The following is a 10,250-nucleotide window of genomic DNA, read 5'->3' on the forward strand; positions in this document are numbered from 1 at the left end:
AATGGTACACACAATGTTGGGCTCTGGGTGTTGTCATGTACAATTTCCTTGATTTTTTACTATCTATCTCAATTATTTTGATTTTACAGATTTAAAACTTGGGATTCTATTTTCAAAAGTATTTTCTATTTAAACTTGTATCCGATTTCCTTAACATTGATAAATTCTATCTACCATGGTAATGGTCATTATGGGATCCAATACTTCATTACCATGATGATATTGAGATTAATTAGTGAGTTAATTAGAGTAAGTATTATATACTACATGTCTAACAAATCAATTACATTACTTAAAAAGTCACTTAACAAAAAATTATTTGTTACATGTTAAATGCTAATAAATGATACAATGGACTTAACAAACAATGATAGGGACTTAACAACTAACACTATGTGTCAAACAAGTCAAACATTACTTAACAAGTAACTTTAAGTAATGTATTTAGTACAAGTTAGATGCTAAACAAGTAACATAATGGACTTAACAAGAAGGAATTAACAAATAATATCAATTGTTAAACATCTAACATGTAATGTATCATTATTTGTCAAGTTACTTTTCAAATAATGTAATTAAACTGTTGACATGTAATGTTACCTGTTAATCCTCAAACATTACTTGTTAAATCCATTACATGTCTTGTTCAATTTAACTAAAGGATGTTTTGGTCATTTTACTTTTCATTTAATTTTAGTTCAAATCTAAAATCTTGCAGTAATATTTCATATTGTTATTTATGGGCTTGATTTGTAAACAAGTCCCATCAATAGCCCTTCAATGAAATTCTCTCTAAATTTAAAATCTACTATCAAAAGGTTAATGAGGGTTGCTTATGGAATTAATATGATAATTTTACTAGTTCGACGCTTGTTTTCATTGCTAAATTCAGCACCATCAAAATATTTGTCTCTTAAAACCAATCACAATTGGCTAGTTAACTAATTACATGTAAATATAATACAAATTTGAAAATCCCATCTATTTACATTATAATCAATACAGCTACAAAGATTATCCAGATTGCATGCATCATCTAACACAAGTTGTAAGAATATATACAATTGAATTGATGTTACTACTCTTTAATCACATGTCTATTATACAATAACAACAACAACAAGCCTTTATCCCACTAGGTGGGGTCGGCTACATGGATTGCAAAACGCCATTGTGCTCTATCATTTATCAAGCTTTTAGGAATATTATTAATTAAAAGATCACGTTCAATAACTTTCAAGAGTGTTCTCTTAGGCCTTCCTCTACCTCTCTTAATCGGACTCAAAGTTATATGTTCCACTCTTCTCACTGGTGCCTCCATTGGTCTTCTTTATACATGCCCAAATCATCTCAACCGATTTTCTACCATTTTTTCCTCAATAGGTGTCACCCTCACTTTTTCGCATACGTGCTCATTTCGAATTTTATCTTTACGTGTATGTCCGCACATCCATCGTAACATTCTCATCTTTGCTACTCCAACTTTATGCTTTTGCTGTCTCGTTAGAGCCCAACATTAACTACTATATAACATTGCCAGTTTGATAGTAGTGTGATAAAACTTTCCTTTAAGTTTATTAGGCACCTTACAGTCGCAAATAATTCCTTTAACTTTTCTCCAATTAAACCACCTAGCTTGAATTCTATGTGAAATATCTCCACTAATTTCGCCATCATTTTGAATAATGGCTCCCAAAAATCTAAACTTTTCCACTTGAGGTATAATTTAATCTCCAATTTCACTTTCAAATTATTGTTGAATAGTCCTTTACCAATTTACAATATAAATATTCCGTCTTACTTCTACTCAGACGAAAACCTTTCGACTCCAATGTCCTTCTTCATAACTCAAGTTTGCAATTAACTTCTTCTCTTGTCTCTGCTATAAGAACTATATCATCCGCAAAGAGCATACATTTCAGAATTTCTCCTTGAATATGTTCCGTCAAAACACTTAAGATGAAGTTGAACAAATAAGGACTCAAAGATGATCCCTGATGTAGTCCAATCTTTATAGGAAAATTCTTTGTTTGACCACTAGGCATTCTTATATTAGTTTTTACCCCCTCATACATATCTTGTATGGCTTTAATATAAGCAATCCGTACTCCCTTTTTTTCTAACGCTTTCCAAAGCACTTCTCTTGGTATACGGTCATAAGCTTTTTCCAAATCAATAAAAACCATATGTAGATCTTTATCTTTACAACGATACTTTTCCATTAATCCCCTTAGTAGATAAATCGCCTCTGTAGTTGATCTACCTGGCATAAAACCAAACTGATTCTCAAAAATACTTATCTCCAATCTCAACCTGTGCTCAATTACTTTCTCCCACAATTTCATTGTGTGGCTCATGAGTTTAATCCCTCTATAGTTAGTACAATTTTGAATATCTCCTTTATTTTTATAAATAAGAATTAATGTACTTCTCCTCCACTCATCAGGCATTTTCTTGGACCGTAAAATCACATTAAATAACTTAGTTAACCATCTCACCCCTTCTTTACCTAAACATTTCCACGTTTCGATAGATATACAATCAGGTCCGTTGGCTCTACCATTTGCCATTTTCTTAAGAGTTTCCTTTATCTCCTTATCACGTATTATTCGATAGAATGATAAATTTTGTTCTCCTTCACCAGTTACTAAATCCTCCAAGTTACTAGATGAACCCTCTCCATCATTGAAAAGTTTAGAAAAATAAGTCTCCCATCTATTTTTAATTTCATCATCTGTAACTAAAGTTCTTCCCTCTTCATCCTTAATACACCTTACCTGCTCTAGATCTCTTGATTTTCTTTCCCTATTCTTGGCAATCTTATAAATATTTCGCTCTCCTTCCTTCGTCACAATCACATGTCTATTATAACAACATAAATTCAGTTCCCACCCCCTAAACAACCCATGTATCTGAAAGACAAATAATCTTATAAAGCAGTCAGCCCTAATTGGATAAAAAGATTCTAGAGAAAACATAACTATTAATCCCTATAGTTTTATCGTGTTTTGTTATTGGTCCTTATGCTATTTTTTTTCCAATGTGCTAGGTCCCTTTACAATGCTAGTCCCTCTACTCTTAAATATGTAGAGGGATGATGATGTGGCACTAATAATAGTATTAAATTATTTGATATGTAATTAACAATGTTAATGAGGATGCTAACATGTTTAAAACACATTGAGTTAGCAATTTGAATTAGCATAAGGTTTAAAAAGGGATGATTGCTTTTTGACGAAGACTGTTCTGATGACAGCACTTGTCAACGTCAGAAAGTGATTTCCAATCATTGTAAGTCAAGCCTTAATTAATGCTGTTTGTGCCACATCATCATACCTTTGGCACATTTAAAAATAAAGGGACTAACATTGCTAGTAGAAAAACTATAGAGACCTAGAATATTAAAAAAAAAAATACAGAGACTAATAGCAAAATACGATTAAACTATAGAGATTAATAGTTATGTTTTTCCAAGATTCTAACAATTCTTTGATCTGGAGTAGTCTGGTGGAAGAGATGGGCACCTTTCATTCATATGAGACTATGGTTGCATGGTGTTGTAGCCAGGTAACTCCATTCGATACTTCCCTTTAATCTGACATCCCTTTAATCTGACAATAAGGGAGCTTCATAGTATCTCCATCATTGCACCATTTGGGCAAGCGACTCGAATTGTTCTCAAAAAAATTGAGCATGTAAGCATCTTTTATCTGCATTTATCATATAGCACCCATAAACTTATACACCAACCCAACCACAACTTCAAGGATGAATTTCAAAAAATATCACATAGAAAGTAACACTTGAACCAAAGAAATATAATGAAATGTATTACAAGACATCATTTGTGAGACTGAAAGAGATCAAGAGAAGTGGTTCTATCCACTTGATGCAGAAACTACAGCAGTACAAACAGATTTCTTAACTTCTTATAAAAGTAAAAACACATCTTGGGAAGTGATATGCGCACTATTCTCAATAATCTACATTTATTCAATTGATTGAAAGATGTGGTGGTTGCCATTATTCACTGCACAGGCATTCATTTGTTTCATAAAGGATACAGAATTAATCGGAGGTGCTTTCATTCAATCTAATCAATTTTTGTCATGTAATCCACAAAGAATGAGAAGAAGTCACACTGTTGATGACTTATAAATATTGTAGTTTACTATAGATTTTATATTGATATTGATGAAATTGTAAGAGAACCTGTCTCTGACCGTCTCCCCAAAACACAAAGAAGCATAGTCCCACAACAGGTGTAACCCCTTTCATAAGTATAGAGACATGTTTCACCTTGCACCTATCAGCTATGGTTTTCACCCGTTCAAATAAAGCCCTCATCAACTCAATCAACACAACTGAAACTCATGAAATTTCCTAAATCAGTGTTGTGTAGGAATAAAATTGGAACGCCGTCACAATTATACATATAAAAAACGGCAAGCTAACAGATTCAACTTACTCAACCTTTCCTAGAGACTGTTGGCAAGAAACAATTGTTACTATATAATATATTTATATATAAACAAACTTGTATGAACTAACCGTAAATTCTGTGACTTGAATAGAGCTAGCAATTGGCTCAAACAATCCTGCTTCCTTGTACATCTGAAGAACAAAAGCAACACAAGAAGCTGATCTCCCATCACTGTAGACCCAATCATCTTGTTCTGGAATTGTCAGTAGTTCATCAAAAGATGATCCACGCTTTTCAACTTCTACTAAAATTTCAGGAAGGGTAAGTCCCTGAAGAAACCAATGGAAAAAAAAAACTCTATGGTTAATTCATTTAATTAATAATGAAACTCCATATCATCACAAAGCAGTCATGATAAGAGATGAATGTGGCATGCCACATGTATACATGTCAAGCTCCAATTAATATTTGCACCAAAAGTAGAAATGAAATCCAATAACAAATTGTCTACTTATCCATGTAATTACAATGGATCACAAGCATTTCATCCTCTTTGATGGAACATACTGGTTCAGTTCAGTGTCATTAGACAATAAGCTTCATATCTGATTCATACCGAAACCAGTGAAGAGTGAATTGTACCTTAGTTCCATGTCGTTTGTTCAAGGCTTCATTCCACATATTAGCAGCGTAATCAGGTTGGAGATGATTCCAAACAGTCATAACAGGAGCAACCTGCAGTACAACTTAGCCAATGGACAAAAGACTCAAACTTTTTCTCAGTTCTGTGGATTGTGGATGAAGCCAGATCAAATGCTAGGGATGAGGAGATGCTCTTTCCTACCAATACTTTGAAGGCCTCTAATGTTTAGTTGAATTCTTCAACTTGAATAATTCTTTTTCCCCTCCCACAAAAAATAATTCTATTTTAAAATCTACAACATAGATACACAAGCTGAGTGGTTTTACTGATGATGTTTTATATGCCATTATGGACTGAAATATTAATGCAGACTTTAGGGGGGAACAAAAGCAGAATAGCTTATTAAGATGATTACCGCATGAGCATCCAAGGGAGGTGGATAGTTCGAACCTAAAGTATCTATCCAGCTGAAAATCATGTTATGGTAACCATAAGGTTGGTCAATCATGGTCCTTGCATACTCCCATGCAGCAGTCTCATTAAACTTTGCTCGGATATCAGGATGTAAAGGAAGCAAAGCAATGTGGGGGTTGGAGCTATCTTCGTTCAGTTCAAAGTCCCACCACTCATCCCAAGGTAACACTGCAATAATATCTTCCCCCTGTAAAAGAAAGAAAGGAACCGAATAACATATGTACATTGACTGCAAGTTATTTCTATACAAATGACCAGCCATTGCTCAAACTTACAAGAAGTAGGTTTTGCTTTCTTTTTCTTCTTTTTTGGTAGCACAAGCACAAGGAGTTGTCTTATCATAAAGGAAAAACTATAATTTAACAAGCTTAAGATTCATCTGAGACAGGAAAATTGCTAAATTTAAGCACCGTTACTCCTAAAAAGTATCTTAAAATGTGGAATAACATCGTTCACCAAGCTCTTTATAGTTTTATGTTATGGTAGAAAGAGAAAGGGGAAGAAACAGAATAGACAACAGGGCGAAATAGGAGCAGGATGAGAGACGAGAGAGAGAGAACAGAGGTAGAGAGAAAACTGAATGTATTTCTAGGATTTTTTATCATTAAGCATGCATAGCTATCCTTTAAGATCTCTCCTTATATAGGCTCTTCTAATAAGCATCTTATCTAATCCAAACTACTAACCTCCCAATTAACTAACCAGATATTCTTTATTTATTTATTCTTTTCATATCAATGCTCCCCCCTTCAAAACCCTTGACCCCAAGGGTCGACAATCTGAACCCCAAGACAAAAACAACAGAAAAACAAATAGAACCAGAACTCTAGAGCCAGTAGTGAAGACACATCCCCACACAGAGAGATCTCTATTTTGCCATCCGTTTTCCAGTATCTACGATGTCTTCTGCAGCATCAGGTTGAAGCTCAATCAGATGTATTTGCATCTATGGCCTCTGAAGAACGGCTTATGACAATAAAAACAGAGGTTTTTTGACCGAAGATCATCAACGTCTTCCGCGTGCAGCGTTTTTGTGACTTCCGCATGAGTTGTTGAAGAAAGAGCCGTTGAAGGCGAAGAAATAGGAGACGGAAGGAACAGAGGAAACAGATCCTCGTTTTGAAGAAATAGAGTGGGCATCTTGCGAAACGACATTTTTGCCCTTAATGAAATTGGACCCATTTTCCCCAGCTGCCTATTTGCCTATGACGCGTGTAGAGAAGGACCCAAAAGACCAGCCCAAGACGGTTGATCTCCCCTGCCTGCGTCGAGACCTTTGTTTTCATCGGACGCATTTGACAAATGTATGTCCTGCAATCGGGCGAGAAGTCGAGCATCCTAGAGGGTTGTTGGCTTGAGTAAACGAACAGGCCCAGCAAATCTTTCTTGTAAACCTTCAAGATAGATCTACACCAGATAATCCTCTATTAGGTCAAGTTTGCATGTGATTTCATCGAATGAGTCACTGTAGTCGGCCAGAGTTCCTATTTGTCGCAGACGCATCAATTCGGCCATGGGAACCTCATTGGTAGGTCCAAACCGTTTCTTTATCGCTTCTGTATATTCTTCCCATGCCAACGCTCGTTCCTTTCTTCCACGCATTAGGGCTTGATGTCATTGGAAGGCCTTCTCATCTAGGTGACTGCTGGCCATCATCAGCTTCCAGCTTCAGGGGTAGCATCTATCTGAAAATATTGCTCGCAATTCATAAGCCACCCAAGAATATCCCCTCTCTAAAATCTTGGGAATTCCATCTTCGTGAGTCTTGTTGGTGGTTGGTATTCGTGCTGGTCTTGTCTTCGCCTGTGTCGGCCAACTCTGCCATTGTTGTTGGAGCCTCCAGTGGTACGTGTCTCATCCACTGTGCGTACAAGTACATAAACGTTCATCGGTTTGATCTTCCATCTTCTTCAATGCTGACTGAGAGCGGGTTATGGGCATACAAGGTAGGAAAGATAGGCTTTGATACCACTGTTATGGTAGAAAGAGAAAAGGGAAGAAACAGAGAAAACAGGGGAAAATAGGAAAAAGATGAGAGACGAGAGAGAGAGAGGGAGAGAGCAGAGGTAGAGAGAAAACTGGATGTATTTCTGGGATTTTTATCATTAAGCATACATAGCTATCCTTTAAGATCTCTCCTTATATAGGCTTTTCTACTAAGTATCTTATCTAATCCTAACAACTAACCTCCCAACTAACTAATCAGAATTCTTTATTTATTTATTCTTTTCAAATCATTTTACATCTGAATATTAGTTCTGCAACTTACTTCTGAAGAGCTACTACGCTCAAGCTTAAGATATAAACAAGTCCGGCCAATTCAAATAAACAGATAATCCTAAGCTAGAAATACAAATACAAACACTTTTGACTTTAAACAAAGGAGACATATGACTGCAGAAATGTTTTCAACACGGTGGGAAGAGATAGCAAAAACATGAGTTACAATAAACAGCAGTGCTTTAAAAAAAAAAAAATTGGACTGATTTCCTATACTTTTTTTTTTTTTCTTGGTTACTCCAAGTCTCTTAAATTTTATCTGCCTGCGCCGTTAGTCCTTATATTTTTAAATATTTTTAAAAGGTAGAGCTCTAATTTCCATATTCTGTCTACATCCTACCAATTTTTTGGGGATCAAATCCTAAAACAACTGAGCATCACAGTGCTTTATAGTTTCTACACAAGCTGATAGAAAAGCAGTTTAATCAAAATAATAAGAACTGATTATCAAATGTAATGCATCTATCTGATAATTTGTGCAGCTTAAATGGTTTTACCTTTTCATTCTCATGTCCTGATTCACCAACCCATAGCTTTCCATCAGAATCTCTTAAGCAAACAGCAGTGTGACCAGCATATGCTCCACTGACCCATTTCTCTAGAGTCTCAAACCCACCCCAGCGACGTCGAATTTTTGAAATGGCAAGGAAATCTCCAGAGTGAATGTCATCAACACTGATATTAGTAACCCATGGTTGAGGACGGGCTTCAAAAGAAGCTCCCATGTGTTCCTTTAAAAACCCAAGATTGGAGTTCTCCCCCCATCCAGTATTTGTAAACAAGGGGAAGACTTCCCACAGTGATTGAAGGGTTCCTAGCATCCCAGCTTTCATGAGGAAAATTGATACCCCCTTGTGTTTAGCCTGATTACAAAGATAGTAAGGATCAATAAAACCAATGCATGTTTTAAAACAAACTTTACCATAGGTCCAGCAATGATCTACTGAAGGAAGCCACTTACATACTCATACTCAGCTTTCCCCTCCCACTCTTTGAAATCTAATGTGTGCTCCCGAGACAGGAAATAATAGTCCCATGCCACACGATACGGAGTGGCAAAGACATAAATGTCCATGCATGTCCAACTATGAGCATTACTTACCTGGTTGAGCACACAGATAATCAGCCATGTTAGAATTAATAACTGAAGATCACTCCTATGCCTTCAACTAACAACTTAAACTATAGCAACGACAAACTAGAGGGGGATATGCAATTAGATGTGATAAGAAAACATGATCAAATGAGGTAGACCAAGAACCCCAAGACTCTATAACAAGAAGCAATTCCCACAAGGTTTAAATCAAATTTAGACCAAATTCACAATCCTAAAGTACTCGCATCCATTGACCAAGAAATTTGACGTCAAATTCAGGATTTTAAAATCTACATTTTAAAATTTTGCAAAATCCAAACATAGAATAACGAAGATGACAAATTGAATATTGAAGTGGGCAAACTGCAAGCCCATTAGTTAGCACGACCAGGTAATGTTTCATAACAGATAAACTAAAAACCTAAAATGACTGAAATCAGATCCTTAAAATTCTTAAATTAACGTTCATTAAACCAAAAACTAACCAGAATTTCGATAATAAGAAAATCTGTCCTGAATGACTAAAACTTCAAAACCGCATAGATAAACAGAATCCAAACAAGATATCGAACTTTAGAAGGAAACCTTCAAATGCAAGGTTCCGCCACCAAATTCGGTGCCGCTGTTGTTGTGAAACTCCAACCAGGCGGTGTTGTTGTAGAAGCACGCGCCCTTCCATTCCATGGAGTCATCTGGGGACGAAGCAGCCCGACGAAGGAGGGGAGAAGATCAGCGGCATGTAGAGAGAGTTGAGAATAGGCCAAGATACCTCTCTGGGCAAAAGAGGAAGCACGAGGGTGAAACGGGGATTTCCAAGCAAAGACTTGAAGGCAAAAAATACATAAGAAGGTGAAGATCATGCGCATGATCTTGCGAATGAAAGATTGCGGAGCGGAAGAAGCCATGGCATATCGGGCATCCAGAACGCATGGCGCAGAGACGGTTGGGCGTTAAAAGGGAAGATCTCACTTCGAAGTTTTCTCGGATAGGAATTATTGTTATTTTAATTATTTAATTAAAAGGTTCGTTTAAGGATTAACGGACTTTTTTGAATGTTTATTTTAAAGGAAAAATTATTTATAAATATTGGAAAGTTTATTGCCCCAAGATCTCTAAATTCAGTTTGAGGACCTTGGAGCATTGGGCGATGATTCTATCATATTCTTCCTTTCTTTTTCCTTTCTAATCATTAGATAATAGTTTAAACTTAATCTTTTATAAAATTATTATTAAAATATTAAATTATAAAATATAAATATTAAAATTTAACCTCCTAAAATTTAATATGAGTAATTAAAAAGTACAATAAAAACAAAATAAAAAGGATATTATAT

The 10,250-nt window shown here is 35.7% G+C and overlaps 1 pseudogene; it reads right to left on the minus strand.

Moving 5' to 3' along the window:
• Positions 1-967: 967 nt before the first annotated feature.
• LOC129310962 (uncharacterized) lies at positions 968-9,864 on the minus strand (annotated as a pseudogene).
• Between the last annotated feature and the right edge of the window lie 386 nt (positions 9,865-10,250).

The sequence above is a fragment of the Prosopis cineraria genome, unplaced genomic scaffold, assembly GCF_029017545.1.
Source record: "Prosopis cineraria cultivar Desert tree isolate PC_DT_omini unplaced genomic scaffold, ASM2901754v1 PC5, whole genome shotgun sequence".
Classification (NCBI taxonomy): Eukaryota; Viridiplantae; Streptophyta; class Magnoliopsida; order Fabales; family Fabaceae; genus Prosopis; species Prosopis cineraria.